General features: G+C 42.7%; 1 long non-coding RNA gene across 1 annotated transcript; it reads right to left on the reverse strand.

Annotated features, from left to right (window-relative positions):
• On the reverse strand, positions 1-23,398 carry LOC133135726 (uncharacterized). The gene is made up of 3 exons (XR_009709430.1): positions 22,791-23,398; positions 1,054-1,144; positions 1-587 (listed from the first exon to the last, which is right to left on the reverse strand). It is a non-coding gene; the product is annotated as an uncharacterized LOC133135726 (long non-coding RNA).
• Positions 23,399-24,171: the final 773 nt, after the last annotated feature.

Raw genomic sequence — 24,171 nt, forward strand, 5'->3', positions numbered from 1 at the left:
AAATCTTGTATTTTAGGTGTTGATCTGCCCATTGTCCTAATCTAGAAACTGCCACACTGTTTTTTTGCAAGTGGGCTTATCCAGTTTCAAGCAAACTAAAAGCTTTTTTGAAGAATGTAATTAAAGTAAGTATAGGAATATAGGAATATCATTTAACTTTCTTTAGATTTTGCCCTTTAAATGTGATGATTTAATGGTCAGTTCAGCCTTGTGAAAGAGGTGGATTCAGTGGCTGCGGCTGAGTGGATTAAAATGACCTTGTGCGCGCACATTTCGGCTCCTACCCCGGTGTTATTACGGTCGCACGATGTGCAGGGATGCCTCTGAGGTTTAACTTGTTAATAGAAAAATCAGCTGAACGAGATGCATTTGGACCGAGGTCTGGCCACCGCGGTCCCTCCGTGGGACCGGACAGATGGACCGGGTCCCCCAGCGGAGCCAGAATGGGCCCGTGTGGGACGCCGTGCCTTTTCTCCAGGACATAATTAATCTTTCCGTCCGTATTCGCACTCGCCAGCCCCCCTGCGAGGCCTCACACGCCGCCGCCATGACAACCTATTTCACGGTAACGACTGGGACCACCACCGCTGAGAAGAGAGTTTAAAAAAAATAAATAAATAAAAAAGGCGATTAAAAACACCTATTTGAACTTTGACCTTTTCAGAAAATACAATTCCCTGTGACATCATTTACATAATTGGAGCTGAGGGTTTTTTTTTCCTCCAGCAACAATACACACATTTTTTTTTTTGTGTGTGAACACACAGGAGAAATGATAAACTAGCTAAGGGAAATAGGTTTGCAGCACAAACCACTTCCTATAAGTGAATATGCTTGACATATAATAAACCTACAGGAGAGCCACTGTTATCCATGGCATATTTACTTAAATTCAATATAGTGCAGTACATCGGTTTGGCTGTCTGAATGCTTCTGCCTAAGGGCAGGTTAGAGTGCTTATCATATTGAATGTCTGTGACTGTGCTCTCATAACTTACAGTCAAGAGTTTATCAGGAATTCATAAAATGCTCTTTGATCAAACAGTATCCTACCAGGAGATGAACCAGGGAAAACTGCCATCACCGGGGGCAGTGTCCAGTGCCCAAAGCATTTTCAGTCCCAGAAAATACTTCTCCCTGCCACCTATGGAAGAACCGCCATTATCCAACCAGCTATAATTGTGATTCAAGTGGGGCTGTTAGCTGCAATCGCTTCCAGGACTTCAGCTAAAGTTATTTAAAAATGAATTGCTCATTCAAAAAGTCAAACAGAAACTTGGCCCCAGAAAAAGTAGAAAAACAGTCATTTCATTTTCAATCCGACATTTGTTTCACAACAATCAACAGCAAGAACAAGTCTGGCTAATGCTTCGGGGGTGGGGAGGGGGGGGAACAGAGAGGGAGTATAAATGGGTTATGATTTCTGTCAGATCAGTATAAATATTCAGAGCGTATCTTCATACCTCCCTCTGTCCAGAGCGAATAAGACTGAGGGTATCAGGAGAGGCATCACTGGGGACGTACATCATTTCATAGTGTGATTTCCATCCCTCCAAAACAAATCTGGCATAACAACTCATGAATAACAGCATATCATTCCGCTCCCAAATCAACAGTGCGCTGGCCTTCTGCAGAAGTGACTCCTCATCCTGTCACAACATTGCATTCAGCTGTGAGGGGGTGGGGGGGCGGGTGACTACCCATCAAACCCAGCCCACTGCAGTACTGGTGACAAAGTTCTCCACCCTCTGGTCTGAACCAATAGCTTTCCACTGGGTGTGACCACAAAGTCCAGACGCCTGCTTTGAGACATTCTGACCCACAGCCATGACATCTGGGGGCCAACCAGCACCCTCAGCAGTACAGAACAGAACAGACCAGATGGAGGTCATGGAGCAACACCAGTGCTCATGAATGTTAACGCTGTTTGGCTCTTTTTCCATGGTCAAATGGTAGTCAACTGGCCCAATCCCACCGTGTTCATGTTAGTCTGTACGCTCATCTGCAGATGGGCCCTGGAACAGGAAGTTATAGCTTGCAAGATTGGATTCCTGAAATCTGACCGCTCTAGCAACTTTTTTCCAGCGCTATGTTACAGGTCAGTGACTGAGACGACATGAGATAATTAATCAAGAGAAGCAAGTGACCGTTTAATTAATATTAAAGCACATTCCCTGATTTTTGGTAAACTTAATTCACATTATAGCTTTGGTCAGGCTCATATTAACATAAGGTTATCAGCTTGTCAAGCGAAGTGATCTGCTTGCTCAACAATCTACATGCAACGTCGTTCTAATCACAACAAATTTCTACTGAATTAAGTTTTTGGCCATTGTCAAGTAACTTAAACATACAGTACATAAAATGAATGCATTCATTTTTATCATAACCCCTCCCCCCCCCCCAGACTTTTGAAGGTAATGCTAATTTCAGCTTTTAGCTCTGTGGAGGGACAGGGTGAAGCAGGTAGGGCAGCCCTGAGTGCTCTGCAGAGAGAGGGAACAGGTACCGCAGGACAGAGAGACCGGCAGGGTAGGAGGACTGGAGACGGCAGCCCTCCACAGAGATGCTGAGGGAGGTGTGCTGATTCTCATTAAGAGATATGTCCAGTTTCCACGGTGTTAAAGAGCCATTACAACTTTCATCAGGAGCAGATTGTGTCTAATAGGCTCGGGGAACAGAAAGCAGGCCAGGAGATTGGAGACAGGCCAGGCCGCAACTGCACTGATTACACAAGTGCACGGATCTGCTTATTACATCTGATATTAGCTAACCGGCAGATTATCAATTGGCAGGTTATCAACATCCCTCCCCCCCATACCCCACACCATTACAGGTGCTGCCATTGATGTTGTGAGAAAATATCTGCAATACATTAGGCCTGAGTGTAGTCTGCTCAACAATCTACCTAACGGGCAATTTCAAGAGTGGATTATGATTTGCCTGGTCAGGATTCTAAGTTATCGATCCCAAATATAGCAATGAACGGACAATAGACCAGAAATGTCAAGTTAATAATGAATAAATGCAGGACAGGAAGATGGAAGAAGCAGCAGAAGAGGAATTCATCAGCATTCTTTCAGAGGCGAGGCTTTGCTGCCGTAATTCATATTTATTTTGGCTCAAGAGCTACACCCAAGCACTGACAATCTCTCACACCACACTCCATTCCGACAAAGTTAAAAAACACACCGATGCAGAGGCACTGGATTATATTCTGGAAGCAAAGCTTTTTAGATGTCGTCTTGCCATTTGGCAGGGACAGGGGGTGGGTGTGGGGTTGGGTACTAAGTGTCTTTGAAGGTTAATGCTCTCACTCAAACACAATTATTCCATCAATTAAGGTCGGCGGCGGAGCAGAACTTAAACAGCCCCGCGGGACAGCGGCGGGATTGTGCTGATGGGCCCGCGGCACGCGACCGAGCGGGCGGGGGGAAGGGGGACAGGGCGCCGTCGGCCTGCGTGGACCCGCCCGTCACTCCCTCCGCAGCGGAGCGCAGCCGGAGATGGCAGGGAGGCTAATGCAGGAGGAGACTTTAAACCTCATCCTGCGGTGGACGAGCGGGGGGGGGGGGGGGGAGCGGGTCAGGGCGACAACGTGCGATCAAAGACGGAGCCACCGCACTGATGAGCCGGCCCTTCTTATCTCAGCTCAGCAATGTTTCCATCGATCGGCCCGCGATTGTGCGTCCGTCAGCCCCCTGGAACCCCCCCCCCCCCAATAGCCCCATTGATCCAGCTCATACCGGCCTCACCCTCCTGATCACACAACCTGATGCCTTCTGTGTTCCCCAAATGAATCACATAAACAAGCCCAGCGTGGAGGACGCCCAGGATTATGGGTGGGGGCGAGGGTCACACAGTGAGATTGGGGGGTGGGGGGGGTTACTGGCTCTGGGAGAGGGTAGTAGTGGTGTATGGGGGGGGGGGGGGTTGTGGGATAGGGTAGTAGTGGTGTGTGGGGGGGGGGTTGTGGGATAGGGTAGTAGTGGTGTATGTGAGGGGGGGTTGTGGGATAGGGTAGGAGTGGTGTATGAGGGGGGGGGTTGTGGGATAGGGCAGTAGGGTGTATGTGAGGGGGGGGTTGTGGGATAGGGTAGTAGTGGTGTATGTGAGGGGGGGTTGTGGGATAGGATAGTAGTGGTGTATGTGAAGGGGGGTTGTGGGATAGGGTAGGAGTGGTGTATGGGGGGGGGGGGTTGTGGGATAGGGTAGTAGGGTGTATGGGGGGGGGGGTCACTGGCAGAAGGTGGAGGTGGTAGGGGGCTGTGCCTAAGTTAGAGGACGAGGGATTGGTTGCTTGCTGTGACAGACTCGTGTAGGGCGTGAGGAGGATGTACCGGAGGTGTCCGATGCATGAGAGACCTGCAGGATTAATGAGTGACCTCCACTGGTGCGACATCTTCATTTGCAGTCTTCCCGGAAGGGGAGCATATTGGGACCAACATTCCCCAATGGCATCACATGACTCACTTGGCATTGATGGGATGTAAATGGCAGAACCCCGGCGATGTCAGGTGCACAGATGAACATTGCAGGGCCTCTTCCCCTGACACGGATGGCAAACCCAAAACCCTCATGTATGTGTTCACAGACTTGGAGGTAATTGCATCCATGACAGTGCATAATTTTGCTGTCATTACGACAAATCCCCACAAAAATCACTGGGGCTTTGATGCGAATGGAGGGCTCTTCAAGACACTAACAAATTAGCGGTTTCAAGCCTTAAATCTGCAAAACTGATGAATGATGTTGAAATAAACTGTAATCATTTCATTTCTGAAGAGAGGATGTCTCCTAAGCCTTTTGTAAGCAATAGAACATAAGATTTTTATAAGGGTGGCTTTTTGAAATGACAAGCATAACAGCCAAAACTGATAACCAAAAATACACATTTTAGTTAATCCGTTGCCTTATATTTAAATTCCATGCTCAACAAGTTTAGCAAACTGTGTTATACCGCCTTTGTGAATGATTGCCCAAGTATACTGCCTAAGTGAATTGTTCCATTCTGAAAATAGTCCCCATTGAATGAACAATTTGCTCTGTTCAGAAGTACAAGACTACACTGGGCGCGTTTTTTTTTTTTCTGTGATAATAGGTTATGTTTTCTGGATATTGAAATATGTCTTCCTAAGCTGGATTTAATTACTTTAGCACACAATTTCGAGGAATAGCTTCCTGGTTGAGAACTAAATGGGGGAGAAGAGTGTCAGACAGAAACATTGGACGTTTTGGTGTTGTGAAAGAAATGTGTGCCGAAAATGTGTGCCCCCCCAAAAAAAAGACTAAAAGACTCCTGACAAGGAGTGCGGATCAATCCGCCGAAAATTCAATCTTTATTAATCTTTATGGCCCCAACACCTGAACCATGCCTGGTTTGCTTATACTCCACCACAGGCACAAGAGACAGGTCCAGATAGCCAAGAGAAATGTTTTGCTACAACAAAGCGCCTCTTTCTTTGAATTTCTTGAAGTGTGGGTAAATCAAGGCATCACCTCTGCCCATGTTTGCTCGTGCGTGATCGCACATGAAAGCGCTGTTAACACAGTACACATTTATTACCAATTCAGCTTTTCATCTCTTCCAGGATTGTGTGTTTTTCCTTTGTGTTCTTGGTCAATCGTTCTTAAGATAAAAAGAGCTTTAAAAGATTATCTCCTTGGCTTGCATGCCATTAACATTAATCAGTGTGTATTGACTGCTTTGTCCTTTAGCATTTCAAGTTCAGAAGAGGGCTTCGTTAATCCACCAATTCTGAGGAGAAGGCACACACTCACTCACTCATTCACATAGCAGCCTCCCGCCAAATACACACACACACACGTTGCTGCATTTATACACAAATTAAAATGCATATTATAAGCAAATGTCTGACATCAGAGAGGAGATACGATAAAAGCTCTCCCAATTATTTTTGAATGCCTACCGGAAAGGCACTTTATCAGGCAAAATCTAAACAGCACACTCACTGTAGTTTTTTCAAAATGAAAAATGGAGGAACAACACTTTTAGAACAGGTCGAGGATTTAGAGGTATTGTCTGGAGGAGGCAGCAAGGCATTATGGTGTCAATTTTGTCTGTTCTGACACAGACATCTTCATAGACCTTTGATTTGGTGTACTGAGACAGAATTTACACCACAACTGGCTAAGAACACAGAGTGACACTAAAATAACAACGCACAGTCGCAAAGCCATTAGTATGAAAGATATACATATGCAAATCCCTCTATTCCTCTCTCTGACATAATAGCAGTGACATGTGCTGTGATTGCTTATGGGAGTGGTTTCGGTTTTGAATGGTGTTTTCATGCCCATATCAAGCTGATAATTGCAGAGTAATTACACCTCCATTGTGGTCTGTTGTTGCTATTGTGGTGTAGCGCAAACAGTGCTAACATCAAAGCAAACGCTGGCTACAGATCATAAGTGGTATTAATATTCAAATATCCTCATTGGAAAAAAAGTGTTTATTTATGAGACACACAAGTGTTTATCTACACTGATCAAAGAGGAACATTTATCATTTAGCATTTTGTGTGCACACTTTTTAGGGGGGAACATTTGAAACTGTGCGTGTGTGTGTGTGTGTGCGCATGTGTCCACCTTTAGTTTTACAATATGCCGCAGTGCATCCATTAATCTGTTTCCCCATCAACCTCCAAATGTTTGCTTGTACCGTATTTCAGGAGCTCCTTTAATGTCATTGTGCTGCAGTGCTAGACATGGACTGGCAGTCACTGATAGACTGGACCATCTTCCCACAGTTAACCTCAGAGAGCTCCTGAGAAGTTCCGTCACACCTAAGTTATAAAAAAAACGAGTTATGACAATTCAGGTAGGAGGATGTGGTTGCTTCTTGTGGAAATACGTAATCTTTCTTTGATTATTGAACCACATTTTCAAAAAGTAAATATTCACCCTTATTGCCACAACAGCATTTTCATATAAATCATTCATAAATGTGTGAAAAAAAACAAAAAAAAACTTGTAATGTAGGCCCATCACAGAAGCAGAGCAGGAAGAGATGGCAGAGTAAAACAGGACTTCAAAGACAAAGAGAATCATAACTAATACACAAAGTATGAGCAACAAAAGAGACAGCTTGTCATAAATAGAGAAGGCAGGGCCTGGAAACACAGAAGTACAAAGAAGCATTGACAGACAGCGGGTCACACGTGGAGCAGAGTGGACACTGCCTGCCATTTTCTCGACTGACGCGAGGTCTGTCTGGTATAAGGAGGACAAATATGCAGGTGCTTGCAAAGCCATGTCAACCACCATGAGCACAATCATGTGGCTTAGATGGGTCACATGACCCTCAGAGGCCTTGTCAATAGCTCTTGCCTTACCCCAGCCTCTCTGACTGCCCAACTAGGGCAATCGTATGACAAGCCCTACACCTGGCAGTAAAATAAGCTGCTTCCCTCTCTCCACTCGATCAATAGCCCAAAGCAAAGAAAGGCTTAAGTATATTAACTCTGCGCTGACAAACTCCTCCTGTCAAGCACAGCACAAAGGCAGCGGGCTGGGAGTCGGACACATTGCGCGCGGACGTGAGGCCTGCTCGTGCCTCGTAGGCGTATCCAGAGCTTTCTGTCGGACAAAACCAGCCCCGCACTGCCACCAGACGACTTTAGCATGCAGCTAGACCACGGACTTCAACAATCCTCAAGAGTCCTCAGAGTTATCAGCTTCTACTTATTATTATTCTTATTGCCATCATAATTACAGCATTATTGCAGCGTATGACAGCAGAAGCGTATGAGTGAGAGCATCGTAATGATCTTTTAATCAGTCAAGCGGATCACCGCATTTGCTCCCACCACACCACTCAAACCACACAGATCAGTAAATTCATCTAATACATGCATTATAATGGTCAATGATAAGTGAGAACAGTCCAAATCCTTACAAAAATGCAACGCTCGGTGCAGCTTGACGTTTTTTTTTGCGAGAGTGGGACAGAGAGGAAAAAGAACACCCAAGAACTGCTCCAATTTTCGCCTGGATTAATGATGTATGTGTAATCAGCTGCAGTATTACCACAGTCATTAGTTGTGAGGAAGAGAGAAGTGGAGGACCATGCTGTTCTTTGAAGATATTTAAGGATATAATTAATCAGGAAAAAGAAGCAAACTGGATGTAAACAAGCTTCCAGAGAAATTACCCAGGGTCACACTCAGCCTTCTTCCAATAGGAAGGAGACTGTGGGATGTTTTCCTTGTTTATAGTTATATATTTTTAATCCTTTATTTAACCAGGGGAGGTCCATTAGGACATGTTTCTCTTTTTCAAAGGACGCCCTGGGAGAAACGCCAGAGAGAACAGAAGTGGGGAGAGTTGCGAGTGCAAGCCACTGGAGCAGTTTTTGGGTTAAGGGCCTGGCTCAAGGGCCCAACCGCAGACATTTTCCTTTTTCATTTAGGGACCTCCAGATGCATGTCAGCATCTTTATGCACCCTCCAGGGGCTTGAAACAGCAACTTTACAGTTGCTGGTCAAGCAACCTACCACAAGGCTACGAATGGTAAATGGTAAATGCTTGGAATTTATATAGCGCCTTTATCCAAAGCGCTGTACAATTGATGCTTCTCATTCACCCATTCATACACACAACTCACACACCAACGGCGATTGGCTGCCATGCAAGGCGCCGACCAGCTCGTCAGGAGCATTTGGGGGTTAGGTGTCTTGCTCAGGGACACTTCGAAACAGCCCGGGGGATCGAACCGGCAACCCTCCGACTGCCAGACGACTGTTCTTACTGTCTGAGCCACGTCGCCCCCGATATACGAATGTATGTGTACATGTGTCTAGTTACTGCTATGCTATCTCTACCCCATGCAATGAGCACTGTCAGTAAAACATGCCCAACCCTCCAAAGGCTGTGACTAGCTTACATACAACATGTCCCATGGTACCTAGTATGCTATATGCTAATATGCTAATCATAAAATAATTTATTCCTCTCTCTCTTTCTCTCTCTCTTTTCCACTGCCGCTCACGCTCTCTCTTTTTTCTGGCTTGTTAAATAGACATTCAGCTTATCAAATGATTGTACAGATTGTTGTTATTTGCCACACTGAGCCCCAAAGACCTCTCTTGTCAACCATATGACCAGAGGCTCCAAATTCCCATCACCTTAATTGAGGCAGACAGATACAGCTAATTATGCAGAGATAATCTTCTTCATCTGACTAATTATATTTCCCATTAGCCGCTGATAATGCTCATTAAATTTACTTTCTGCAGAAGACATTATAAATGATACGACCAAGACTCATCCAGTTTCGGTGCTGTATTTCGGGGCAATGGTCCCAAATGGAGGGACCATTACCAGAGGAGATGGCCACTGTGGAAAGGTCTGTAGATCTGTACCATGACAACTTTTGAAAGGAGAGTGAGGACATCACAAGAGCACTCTGAGAAAGTAAGAAAAACTAACAACAAAGTTTCACAAGCTGCAAAATAGAATAACCATAACATAACCAAACATTTGGGAATGTGATCATTTTTATTGAATATAAATATATATATATATGTTTTTGATATATAATAAGTAGCCCTATGATCAGAATACAATTATTCTGTGTTAAAAAAATGAAATGGGAAATTTAAAATAGAATATCAGTTAAAGTGAGTGCAAGAAATCTATTAAATCCAGCAAAATAATGAAAGTCCTTGAAATAATTGCATGTAAGTACCAGAGGGATGTGTGTGCACATGTGTGTGGACACGTGTACATGCACATGATTGTATTGCAGCAACATCACGCAGCACATGAAAACCACACAATCGAACAGTCAAAGCATACGATGACTACCAACAACTGGCATCAGACAAAGGGCTGCATGAGAAAAGTTTTCCGCGTCCTTGCCTTTGAAAACCAATTAATTGCGCATTTGAGGAAACGCAGCCAACACTGGTGGCGAGAGACGGCAACAGAATGGACGTGTGAAACTGATTGGCAAGCCATTTTATGGTCCGTAATCAATTCTGTCAGAACAAGCGCCTAATTCGTTCCCCCTGTGTCCACCGTTTAACAGGAAGGGGAAGGACTTCGGGCTCCAAGCCATGTGCTGGAAGGGTAGCATAACGACATCAGAATGACCCAACTCTCAGGCTATTAATAGTATATTACCCGATAGATCAGAGGTACTCTCAAAGGGCGAAGGGGGAAGGTGGGTTAGCCCAGTGTAGGCCGTTGGGGGGGTGGGGGGTGGTTTGATCCAGACCGTTGACCGAGAGCACGTCAAGGTGGTGCTTTTCCAACGGTTAGGACAAACTACGGTTACAAGCACCTGCTCATTAGTGATACACACGGAGAAATTAATTAAACTGGAGAGCATCTGTGTTTGTGAAAACCGTGTCGAACCGCTTCATAAAGCCGGTGTCAGACATTTCAAAGAACAGCAACAACAGCAGCAGCAGCAACGTCAACAGAGAAACAATGGCTGAAACCATGGCAACAGATATTAATGGACAGAATTGCAATCACCAAGAGCAGGATTTGCTTTTTATGTCAATATGCACAAGAACAATCTGCATCAAAAATGCCTTGTAGCTAAATGTTTTTTGAAAAGTCTGTTCCTCTGTAAAAATGTGACTGACACAGTTAAACTACTAGCATGCCAGTATAAGACCTTGATTAAATTCAGCATTGTGACATTTGTATTTTTAGCTCCAGGCTTTCCAATTGTCCCCTGCATAAATTGAACCCAGGCCCAAGTTGTCAGTTGAGCAAATCAAAAGGCACAACAGGCTTCATAAAAATGTTTAAAAAGCTGAATTTAAATTTAGCACTGAAACACAAAAAAAGGTGGGGGAAAAGAAGAGAAACAAGCCAGAAGCAACAATTCAATTTAAGTGGGAATAAATGAACTTTCATTGCCGATTATTCGGATCAGCTGGCACCTCGAAGCACCAGAGCGATTTCGTCTACCAGGCCTGCTACCTCTCAGCTGAAGGGAAGAGCCACATGTGCCATTACATTTCTCCATTACCGCATCTAAGCAGTGACTTTATGTCTCCCTATTGTAAAAATAATTTCATTCTCCTCACAAATAGTACATAAATGTCCAACCGACACAATGAGAGTGATAACTCCACCTGCATTCAGGCTTCAGTGATTTGATTTTTTTTTTTCCCTTGGTGTAATTTCCAGCAGTACAAAAAGATTGTGGGATTGGAGATGCTCCCATTTCATTTTGTCTGTGCACCAGGTGGCAATATTATATCACTGGCAGTAAAACTGACAAACTTTTCATCCTTGCTTAATGGATGAACAGTTTCTCACTAGAAATGCGCAATGCACCAGTCACAAACGGTCCTTTCATTTTGACTATGTAAATTATATCTTTTCAATTGTACCCATGATCCCCACTGCTACGCAATGATACCCAGGTAGTAATAGTAATGAAAATTCGCTAGGCCTAGCAATCAACCAAAACTAAAATGAAAACCAGAGATCTAAGTTATAGGCTACTGATAAGTAAGAAATGTTCTATGTGAACGTTAAGATGGCATGTAGATCATGTAGAGTGAGAGCAGCCAAAGCCAAGCTAATTCTCATTGGGAGTCATTAACTAGACCTTTATCAAGCTAAAGCACACGGTTCCTAAAGTCAATATGATGGACACTGGATTTGTCTGTGCGTTTGTTAAAAAAATGATCATGAACTTCAAGCATAGTAACCCCCAGATGCCTAAATTAGCCATAGTCTTTTTTTGGGCATATCTGTAACAGCCAACAACTGAAATATAATGGCTACATTTTTTTTTTTTTTTTTTTTTACTAAAATAATTGATATCAAAAACTGTCAAAATAATTGATATAACTAATGCAAGAATTTATATAAATATATACAGCATAATATAAACATAATTCTGTTTATACTGTTACAATTCTGTTACAAGTGAGCTTTTATACATAATATAGGCTACCAGGACTATACACACACATGCATTGAACAAGAGCATAATCCAATCCCCATTCTAGGGCACAGTCCTATTCCTTGTTGGATTTGAAATTCCTCTCCAATTAACTCAAATAGGCTTCCAGCAGAGATGCTATTGGATATAAGGTTTCCAACAGCATGTGACACAATTTACTGATGAAAACAGTACACCACAGTGGATGACTTTAATCTGATATTTATAGAGAAATGTTGAGCACCAACCTAAGAATGTAACCTGTAAAATTCAGTAACAGTAAATTCAGTAATGAATCAAATTTTAAAAAGCATGCAACAAGCTGGAGTCTAGGGTCGACCAATCCATTACCCTGGAATTAGGCTTTTCACTGCCATGTACCTCATTGTTTCAAGGTTACGACTCACACTGTAACACTTTAAGCGCCATTGTCATTTTAATGCGTGTGTTGCTCCATAAATACCTTTTTTTTTTTTTATCCTATTGTTTAGTGGATGTCATGTTTTAATAGCGTAAGAGCTGAAAGAACTCCTTTTCTCTCCACTTCTCGGTCTCATCATTGGTCTTTACAGATGGGAAATTTCTAACGAGGTCGTTAGCGGAGTTTGTACTGTGTGCCGTTTGTTATCAGGTGACGGCAGGCTGGGGCGTTAATAAAGCCGTCATCCGTGCGCTAATTCACCCCTGATTATTTCTGCTCTCTGGTGACTCTCGTTAGCATATTCCACCATTTTTGTGTGACACACAATAAACGATAAAGGAAGCTGCTGCGCTATCTCTCCACGAGATGAGATGAGGCCCTTTAATCACTCTTTGTAAATGGCGTCGTAGGCCTATCCAGGAGGACGGTGGAACCGGCAGAGAGGCTGGCGGCTAATGAAGTCAGTGTTCATTTTCTCTCGGTGACGGCGGTTAAGTTTATTCAGGCCCATGCGTAGCTCGCACAAACACGCCTGCAACTGCCCTGCTCTTGACCACCAGAAATGGAGCACCCGTTTTTGAGTTTATTTCCTTTTCTCAATTTGGTTCCGTGTCGCCAGACCTGCCACCTCAATAATTGCGCGTTTGTTAGCATAAGATGATGCGTGTGCAATACATGCATCCGCTAGAAAGCAGAATCGCTGTGCATTTGCATAAGGAGGCAGGAGGTTAATAACGTAGGGGCCCCCACTCTGACGCGGATACGCTCCCAGCCTCCTCAGCAAGAGAGACTGAAAGCGCTGATCCGCGATGTTCCTCCAACTGACAAAGAAAAATGATAAGTCACATTGCAGCGATGTCAAACTCCAAGACCTCAAAGCTTTGCCCATCTGTTAATGTTGTCAGCCATGTAGCTAAAACTGCCTTAGGTGTGTGTGTGAGTGTGTGCATGCACACGGTAGTATGACTGGGCAAAAACAAAGAATGCCAATAGACTCATATATTACACTACTCTAAGATGAATTATTTGAGAAGTCTGAATCTTAAACAATCTGTCCAGTGGTGAGCACATGTTGTTTGACATGCAGTAGGCATTATACATGACTGTAGCACATCGGTGATCATGCATTGATGGAAGTGTTAGGGGCTGATCAATTTCATTTCCTGAATTTTGAGGCTTTCAGCAAATGCAAACATCACTTAAAACTTTTTGTGATTAATAGAAATGATAAAGTCAGCCATGACAGCTGGGCAAAAACATACCCATCCCAGCTATTTCAGAGTTACAGTAAAAGTTAGTATTTCCACAGTGAAATTTCAAAAGGCTTCAAAAAAAGGCTTCAAACGTTGCCGCAGGGATGAGGATTTATAACAACGGTGTGCACAGTGGCATTTCCCATTTTAAAATGGCAGAAATGTGTATTGTGTTGGGCACACTGCCCCATAATGATTAAATCAAAGCTGACCGTCTGCACTTTAACCTTTTACCCATCGTTTAAATTCAAATCCAGTGTTCTGGATTCAAAACAACAAAAAGTATATCACTGTCAAAACACTTACGGATTGCACTACATACGAACTTTGCAATATTCTATGAGGACAAAAAAAAAAAAAAAAAAAAAAAGAAAAAAAAAAGGGATTCTATAGCTGGTGTCCTATTGATTTGTTTGGTTTAATTAAGTTAAACATCTTTATTCGATAATGACCTTGAAAACTTTGTTCTATTGACGAAGGATTAATTAATTCTGGTTAAAGTGAAAAATAATGGTTTGAAATCCATACTAATCCCAGGTATTCATGGATTATCTTGCACATGCAATTCTGGTCATTTTTTAACATAGTGGCCATTTTCAGGATTGGGAGATTTGATCAATTAAACCGTTAGCAAACAATCCACAGCATGCCTGTATGAATTAAAGGTCTTCTGGTGCAGAATAAAGGAATACTACCAACTGCCAACATGGGGGACCACTAATGAGAAATGAATTAACGTGCAGGCCCTTTTTGTACATTTTCTAAAGTCAGAGTGTCTATGAGATTAAGACATACTAAAAGAAAATTAACTAGATATCACCTTTTTAATGTGTGCGATGCGCATTTATAGACTTAAACATGTTTAAACATGCTGTGCGGCTCTTGTTGCACTTTTTGCGTTAGTCACATCCCCCCCTCCCTCCCCGCTGAGACGGAGTTGTGAGATGCCAGAGGGAGTTGCAATGTTATCACCAGACAAGGGACCGTTTCCTCTTCTAATAATGCAGACGGCTATTTCAGGAGCATCAGGTGTTTCTGCCTGCCTGTAATGTGACGTTTCTATTCAAAGATTTGGGTTTGATAGTGTAAGATAGCCCTAGAAACAAGCATGCTGAGAATACCACATGAATAATTTTAAACCACCTTCAAAGTTACTGACACAAGGTTATGATGAAGAACCAATGCAATGTCTTAATTCACCGTGTAATATTGAAATATGATAACTCTGTAAACATAAACTACTGTATAAACAGCAAGAAAAATACAGCCACAAACTATACACAGATATTTGCCAGCATCCATCTTTTGTGCATGTACAATTCTCCAAACTATTATTCCTTCACATGCAGTTAACAAAATCTGAAATCAATATACTACAGGTTTTGCAATGCCTTACCATAAAAATGTTAAACTTACTTGACTATCATTTAAGTTTCGCTTGATTTTCTTGATTTGGGAGTGCAGCAGGGTGTGCTGGTTTTTGTTGTGACTCTGCGCTTAATTGAACAATTAAAGCAGTTAATTACACTGACCAACAGATACAGACAGACCCAAAGACTGCAAATCTAGATTCCATAATCTTGATTGTATCTATCAGAATGATCCTATCTGAAAATTATTTGAAAAACGAGGACAAAACCAACAAGATCGATTTGATCTGGGATAGCAAAAAAATAAAAAATTTTGAAATACTGGGCCCAGGTGGGTATCTTTTAAAGCAGGATTACAGTTAGCTGGATAACAATGTTGAGTAAGAAACGTTTTACTTCAGTGAATATTCCATATCTGGAAAGGATCGGTTTCATGTAGTGCAGTTATCCAGCTAACTCAGTAATTCAGCAGGGCCCAGGTTTCTTGGGTCTGAACTGGTTGGGATATCAAGGTGAAGACAAAAACCAGTACACTCTGTGACTCTCTGGGACCAGGAACGAAGATCACTGCTGTAAGATTTCTGCTTGATTTATTTGTATGCATCTGCAGTGGCTTAGAGATTAGAGCAGCACATCTCTTGTTGGTTTTTGTATATTTCACTATGCCCACCCACCGTATAGACATGTTTGACCAATAGCTAACTGCATGAGCAACAAATGGATGTCACTGCCAGCGCGGGAGGGTGGACACTTCAGAGAACACCTTTCAAATACCTCAGAAAACCTTTCAAAAGTCAACACATCTTTGCGGAGTGATAAATGTACAAGGCAACACAAACAAATCGTTTGTTTTTTTGAAGATTTAATACCATTCTGTTGTGATTTGTGATGTTGTGCCTCGTCATTTGTGACAGGTTCCCCACAGCTCCAGGCCCTTTCTTAAGGTTATTTTTTATTTGATGGTGGGTATATCGGGGAAAGGGATTTTAGAATAGCTCAGGGAGATCTGTCAGTACAACCTCCTGCGCCACATTTGCCTATAGCCATCGTGTCATTTGGTGTGTGGATATAATGACGATATTCTCGATTCAGCGTAACACGCTGCTGTATACGGTCTTGTTCATGGTCTAACTCAGGGGTCGGCAACCCTGGTCCTGGAGAGCCGCAGGGTGTGCTGGCTTTCGTCTCCACCTTAAAATAAGCAAGCGACTCAGACCCAAGAAACCAGGTGAGGTGAGTTAACTGTAATCAATGGCTTTCATTGATCAATTAATGCCAAGCAACAACGAAAGCCAGCACACCCTGCGGCTCTCCAGGACCAGGGTTGCCAACCCCTGGTCTAACTTTTTACAATATTAGCTAATCAATGTACTGAAAAGATATAATTGGTAATGTCTTGAGTCAGCTAGAGTCAATGTAATATAAAGGTGGTATTTTCTTTATACTGTTCTCGAGTCACACAGGTAAAGCTATGCGACATCCTTCATTGCTTGGACACTTCTGCCATTTCACATGTTTGAGCACAGTCCTACACTACAATGACATCAATCACAATTTAATGTTCAGCTGCTTTTATGTGAAACACTTCATCGGTGATAGATTAATTTACCAATGAAACATGTTCATGTCAGGCAGAATCTGAGACTGCACTTAGCATGGTGCTTATCACAAATCCAGTGCAATCCTGCACAGATGAACATAGATTCACAGGTCTGGTATCAAGACTGCACCATATATGCAGATTCCAGACCAGACAAGCAAGGCACAGACATAAGCTTAACACACATTCAGCATTTTGCTCACATAATGCATAATATTCCACTGCTGTGATATCCATTAGACCTGCACAGCTATATACAACAGCATTCTGCCCTAGAATGCTATTATTGGGACAGCCTGTTAGCATAGCGGCTAAGGTACATGATAGGGACCTGGAAGGTTGGTGGTGCAAGCTCTGTTTTAGCCACGATAAGATCCGGACAGCCGTTGGGTCCTTGAGCAAGGCCCTTAACCCCACATTGCTCCCTGGGCGCTGCAACATGGCTGCTCACAAACTACCCCATGGGGTTCAATAAAGTATATCTTCTTCTACAAATTATAAGAAAAGAGGGGACCCACCTCACCTTCTGGTACTGGTGGTAAGTCTGTGATGTCTGTGTTTGCTTAAACAGGTACTTGCGTTTAGTGGTCCAGTCAATACAACTTATATACGTACTGTATATAGTCTGTATTCCAATATCCAGATTGAATCTAAAATAACTAGGACAGAAAAATCTGTCGTTATCCTTGTTCACTTCTGGAGGTTATATCAGTGCTAGTCTGTTCTCATACAAATTCCATCTGTGGTGCCCTGTGAACAGTCGTACAGATAGGATAGTCAAGGCTCACATTTTCAAATATTTCCATAAATATCTGAGCACTTTCAACAGCACAGTGGAAGTGGATTGATCTGTTCACCTCTGCAAATGCTGGAGTTATCGGTCAGCCCCTCCACTTGCAGGAGCACCGCTGTCTTGTCTGACACTCAAAGAATAATCAGGGCACTGAGCATAAAGCAGAATGTTTGTTGTTTCAGTGTTCTGTGGCATTATACTGCCTCTATAAAGTCACTCTGACCCAAGTCTGAGCCGGTGAAATCACTCAGTGTTTAGTGCCATCTGCTATGAGGCAACCGCCCACCAGGCTGAAGAAACACATTACTTCTGCAGCCAATTTCACACATTTCCCATAATAAATTCCAAAATAGTGCCTCTGGACACCATCTTAGCGATGGGAGGGGGGGGGGGGGTGGGAAGAGGATGGGGGCTGGGTTACGGCAACAGGAGAGGAAGAAATAACGTGGCATTTCTGCGCTTCTCTCCGTTTACTCTGTCTGCTACACTGGGGCGTGAGGATCAGGCATCTGTCAATCCTGTAACTTTTCATTTAAGGGAATAGCTGGGATGAAATATTAAACTAATATGGCACCCCCCGCCCTCCTCTCCTCTTCCAATCAGAAATCCTCCCATGACATGCTCAGTGAGGGGGGGTGGGGGGGGCTGGGGATGTCAAATCTTCGGACCGCAAACTAGATGTTAGGCAGATACTGATTTAAATCTATAAGAAATTGTTTTTTTGTTTTTTTTTTTATACCGTTTTGATATAAAAAGCAGCATAATGGTAAATTAGATATTTTGTTTCCAGTGCACTGTGCACACACATTAGACCGTGTAAGGTGCTTTATGCAAAACATGTGGCAAGGGGAAGACTGCTGCTTAACTGACCAAAGTATATTAAAATTGATTTACACAGAACACATCATGTGCCCAGTACCAGAGGGGAATTGACCATCCTCTGTGGAGTTGTCCATTTCAAGGTACATTTGGTGGATATAAAAGGGCCATGTGTTTAGTTCTGATGTAGACTGAAATAGCAATATTACCCTTTATTCCTTTTTCTATCATCAATTTATTCAAGCAGGTACAATTGAAACGAGCAGTAAATAGTTACAGTCAATAACACTAAGTATGAAATTTGTTTTCTGGGGGATCTAATTCTCTCAATTTCTTTTCCCCCAAAGGCATGCAACTGTTGTTATAAAAAAGATATATATATATATATATATATATATATATATATATATATATATATATATATATATATATATGGTTCGCCACCCACAGTTCAGTTTGCTTGCTTCACAAATCTTCTTTTACGTTTATGTTTTTTGAAATAACGTACACACGCACACCCACCAGTGTAAATGGCTTTTCCTTGCAAGAAAAAAGTAGTACAGATCTAATAAATCTAGGTGGAATTTAATAACTATACATTATGTAAACGCAGAAGTTAAAACATTTTAAGTGTTGAAAATGCAATGTTTTATGAAAAAACCCATGGGTTCTCCATTCTACAACCACAATTTTTTTCAAAGGTTACTCTGATATCTGATCTGATTCAACATCCATGTGCAATTTTTTTCCATATTTACAATAACTTAGACGGTGGTAGCAGTAAAAAAAGGCCAACAGGATGCTAAGATACTCAACTTATACAATACTCTTGTTAGACCACACTGTGTGCAGTTCTGGGGAACATACTATAAGAAAGATATAGAGGCACTGGAAAATGATCAGAGAAGGGCAACCAGATTGATTCCATGTATAAAAGATAAGAGTTATTATGAGGATAGACTTAAGATGCTTAATCTCTTTAAGCTTAGTAAAAGGAGATTTAGGGGGGATTTGATTGCGGCTTTTAAATTAATTAAAATTCATAAACATTTCAAGACCAGGCTTCATATGGTGCTAGATACTATTTAGCTTTCAGGCAAACTAAGCAGTAGGTACATTTAGTGGTAGGAAAACGCAAGTATTGCTGGGCTGGAAGGCCTGTTTTCGCCATTATGTTATGTTATGTTATGTTGTGTACATTGCCTCTAATGCAGAAGGCAAACTTGTGCCTGGATGAAGTGCGTTTAAAAGACCTCCCTTGTGTTTCTTCAGCCAGCACATTAGTGCTGAAATGTGACACGCGCTCTTATCCGCACAGAACGGCAGGCTCCCGCTGTGCTTACATTAATCCATCCATCCTATACCACCCGACTAATTAATTCATTAGCCCTTGATGTTAAGCAGGTGCTTCTGTGCAAAATCTATCATTAATTAAAGGCCTTGGATGATGAGGAACAGATACATTTCGAGGCTCCCCTGTGGAGATGCCCACCGCAATGCAATATTGCAAATGTGTCTTTTCTAATATGCTGGCTGAAGACCTTGTGAAAACCAATGCGCTCTGGTCCTCAGACATAGTTTGGGTGGGGAACACTCCCCCATAGCGGAGAGGGTTGTCTATGTGTCATACCTCACACAAGAGGAACTGGCCATAATGCCAGCTGTACTCATCTCCAGCATATTAACTGTGGACAGTCAGAGCAAGTGGCTGGCAAACCCCATTGCAGTTAAAACATGTGGAGACTACCATATGTCTGCTAAATAAAGTGGCTTTGAAAACACAAACAGTCTGAGAGCAAACAATGTGATTTGGGGTAGACCAAAATGGTGAACACCAAAGGTTATAAAAGCAGTCAATGGGATCTCCCTCGCATTGCTTCAACCCTATGAAACACATGCCCATTAAAGCCCCAGAAAGCCAATATGTTTCTGCCCTCCGTGGTATTTCTTAATAGACTCTCTTCTCACTATTCCCAAATTAGTACTCAGAGTGTGCTTGCTTTTATTCATTCTTAAACATTAACATACTATCAGGCAGAGTGTTAAAGACAGGTGGGAGTGAAAAGACCAAACTGAAACATTCGGTGTACTTAAGTGTGATGCGTGAAGGGGAAAAGGTCCTCCAGCAGTGAAAAGAATAGGGAGGATCTGGGCTGTCTCTCTCATATTTTACAGCACTCTAGAACGAGAGAGAGAGAAAGAGACATTTCCTTCAGCTGCAATATAGGCACCAGCTCCGTTAAGCATCACTACCGGGGTGACATAGATTATTGACAGGAGAGGAGATATCACCTGCACTCACCTGGGTAAAAGCTACAGAGGTTCAAGCACAGATAAGGGATATCACCTCTCTAAAACGCTCCGGCTGATTTCAGAAAAGCAATCTGAACAGTGGCAGAATGGGTCTCCTTATAAAAGCTCAATGCCAAACAGACAGGGTTTGAGAAATTGAGATTGGCACAAACCTGTAAAAAGTTCATTCAGACCTCACATTTTCACGCAGGCCTGACATGTTTCTGATCGTGCTGGCAGTAGATGGTAAGCCACATACCATACTGGTGGACAGCTAGCCTATATACAGGTTGTGTCTGTTTTAAACACACTCTTTATCAGTCATAAATTAATGCTGTTATATCAGAATCAGTGTATCCCTCAGTGCAATTTTAAAAATCCCTCGTATCATTAATGTATAATAACCTTGGGCAAACAGGCAGCTGGAATCCTTCAGACCAACTGCACCAAACATATGATTGAGGCATAAAACTAGAAGCCAAACCAAACGGGCATTGTTCTCGTGACAAAGCCCTTCACACATGATCTTTTCATTCAGCGTCATCATGTCTTTGAAGAAAAAAAATGGGAGATGTAGGATAACAGAATTTTTTAATAGCAGGTGTGTTACTGGGCTTATCCTCCCTTATCCCAGCACACACATCGGCCCTGGTCTAAAATCTCTGACTGGGCACTGTGAGCAGCCCTTATTGCGGCTTATATCTACAGATCCCTTAGATCCAGAAATCCCTCAGATCCACAGATTCCCACAATGCAGCAGGGGGGGGGGGGGGGTGTAAATCTAACAAACCTTACAGAACAGGCCCCTGGAAGAGTACTGGAGATCAAATCCAATTCTGGCAAGATTCACATTAAGCCCTGTCACTCATGGCAGTGCCCTTGAAAACACAAATGTTGATGAAACCAAACGCGTCCCACCACCGGCCTCCCCTGCAAGACCCCTGCTCTGCAGCTAATTATAAACACCCAGGAACACAAGCACCTCATCCAAAATACTCACACGCTGCAACCAACATCCCAAATCCAAACCTGTCGCCCACTGTACTCTCCAATTTGCAAAACACCAAAAAGCCCACCTTTCAGTATGCACAATGTACTGTATCTTTGACACACTGCTCAATACAGGGACTCACTGCACACCACACCATGGTGACAAAGCACTGCATCTCAGTTTAAGGGAAGGTGCAATGCACAATCAATGTGCAATTCAATGTGCATGTATTTGTGAGCTGGACATGGCAAATTACCTTAATTATATAACTAATTATCGCTCACTTCAAAGGCTATACCAGCGAGTCAGTGTCCCCTGGCCCTCAGGCTGACTGATGCAGCCTGATATTTAGACTTAATTGGATGGTAATGATGCAGTTTTTAGGAAGAGGTAAAGGCTTGGCCCTCGCACTTTAAACAGACGCGCGCAAGCTCTATAGAAAAGGCGCATTCTATGGTAGCCCGGATAAACAAGTAGTCTAAGGCTCAGATCTAGAGCCAGGAAAATTACTCTGCTAAGGTATAGCCTATATTTCTAGATGCTCCTGATATCTAACACCAATTGTTCTCTGCGCTTCAACAACCATCGCAATTTCAACTAAATTTCCATTCCGTCATAATATCGAATTCAGGCATTTGAGGAGGAAATCCTAGTTTTTATGAACTCATGGAAGCGGTAGTTAGGATTGATTGTCACAAGGAATCAATTTTAGCCCTACGTGTGGTTCTAGACCGTTTTGCCGCTGCACGCCTTAAGTGGGAACCCTCATCAATAAAAATATTGGAAGAGGAGCTTGGAACAAACATAAAATGATAGTCTACAACAAATGTTTACATACAACAATGTTCGTCTGACTGCAAGCCCCAGAGTTCAAATACAACAATGTTCGTCTGACTGCAAGCCCCAGAGTTCAAATACAACAAGGACAAATACCTGCGATTCCCAGTATCATTCAAATCTATCGTTTAAAAAAAGACTAACCTACTTTCAGTCGCAGATCGTTACTATGACCAAATTAATTCATACAGCCGATTCCTTTTAATTTCTTTTGAAGTTGTTTGTTTGCTTTACCTTGGGAAACTTCCGCACAACTTTTTGTTTCCCTTTAGTAAAGAAGGCTCATCACATAAATATTTATAGAGCTAGGGCATACTCTTCTTCTCCCCCTTTCCTCCCCTGGAGAATAAGCCTGCATGGGGCCTACTGAATATTTCCATCTATTACACGTGACTTGGGCGGTGATCATAGCAGATTTAGTCTGTTTATGCTCTTTTACTTAAAACAAACAAACATAGAATAAAATTAAAATCTCATACCTTTTAATCAACATGAATACACATCCCAACGCTCCGATCCACTTCTCACCGCATCCTGGCTCCATCCTGCTCTCTGCTGATGCAACACTGCCCCGCTGTGGTTTGCGGGGGAACTTTTCTTACGGAGCCGGGGGGGTCTCGATCCCTGAAGTTCTTTTGAAAGTCGCTGCGCTTGACAGGCTCACGAGCCTGCAAGCATCAGGCGCTGATTATTCAGCAGCAAGGACCGCATGCGCCTCCGGGCCCTTTCCTGCGTGCGCTCAACCCGCGGATAAAACCCGCAGGAGCATCATTTCATCTGTCTGCTGCAGCTCCGCGCGTCGACGGGGATGACACTTTGTTCCGCCTGTGCTCAGGGCGGACAGTCGATTCAGAGGTTGAGCGGTTGACTTGCACTGACTCGCTAATAGGGGAAGTGAGCCTTCCAAGGCATCCGTTCGGCTTTTACCCCGCAGGTGCATATGAATAGACTACCAGGTTTCATCTACCCACACCAGGCAGAGAGTGTAGGATCCATAATGCCCAGTTGATGTGGGGACCGGGCTGTATGGGCAATATGTGATCATAATTCTGAGGTTGCTATTATTTCAGGGTTGGCTAGCCCACATGGGACAATGAGCAATGAAGCCAAGGATCTTCACAGCTGCATGTTGGACATTAAATTAACTGATTGATCTTAATTAACCATCTAATTATAATAGCTCGACCCATTTTTTATTTATTTTTGCCATGACTATTATTTTATGCTAAACATATGACTTAGAAGAGTGAGTGAAAGAGGAAGAAGAATGGCCGGATGATGGAGAGGGCGGAGGGAGAAGTGAATGCATGCTGAAATTCAACAGAGGACGGATGGCGGATGCCTGGATATATCAGCTGATGATTGCCAGGGACGGACCAGACATGCACAGAGGTTCTTTCCCCAGTCAATTGCAAGAGAGAACATAAGGTGCGATGTTGAATAGAACATGTGGCCAGATGAACTAGACCTAGTAGACCGAAACCAGCATTACTGTACCAGTGACTTCCAGTATTTAAAAAAAAGTAAACTATATCAATTTTACTGTATTCGAGTAGTGAAATTTTTGTTTCTCATTTTCATTCGTAATTGCTGTATGTATTATATATATATATATATATATATATATATATATATATATATATATACATTGTCTGCCCACTATCAACTATCAACCAAATGACAAATACTTAACAAATACTTAAACTAATAACAATAACAAAAGAGGAACTAGAGAGTACAAAATGATTTACTACTTAAAAGATTGACATAAATGCATTCTACTGCAATGCCACCTGTCGCTTTTTTTTTTTTTTTTGCTGCATTTTCAGCATGAAATGAACTGTCAGACAACATGTTTGC

Source organism: Conger conger, chromosome 8 (genome assembly GCF_963514075.1).
Source record: "Conger conger chromosome 8, fConCon1.1, whole genome shotgun sequence".
Taxonomy (NCBI): domain Eukaryota; kingdom Metazoa; phylum Chordata; class Actinopteri; order Anguilliformes; family Congridae; genus Conger; species Conger conger.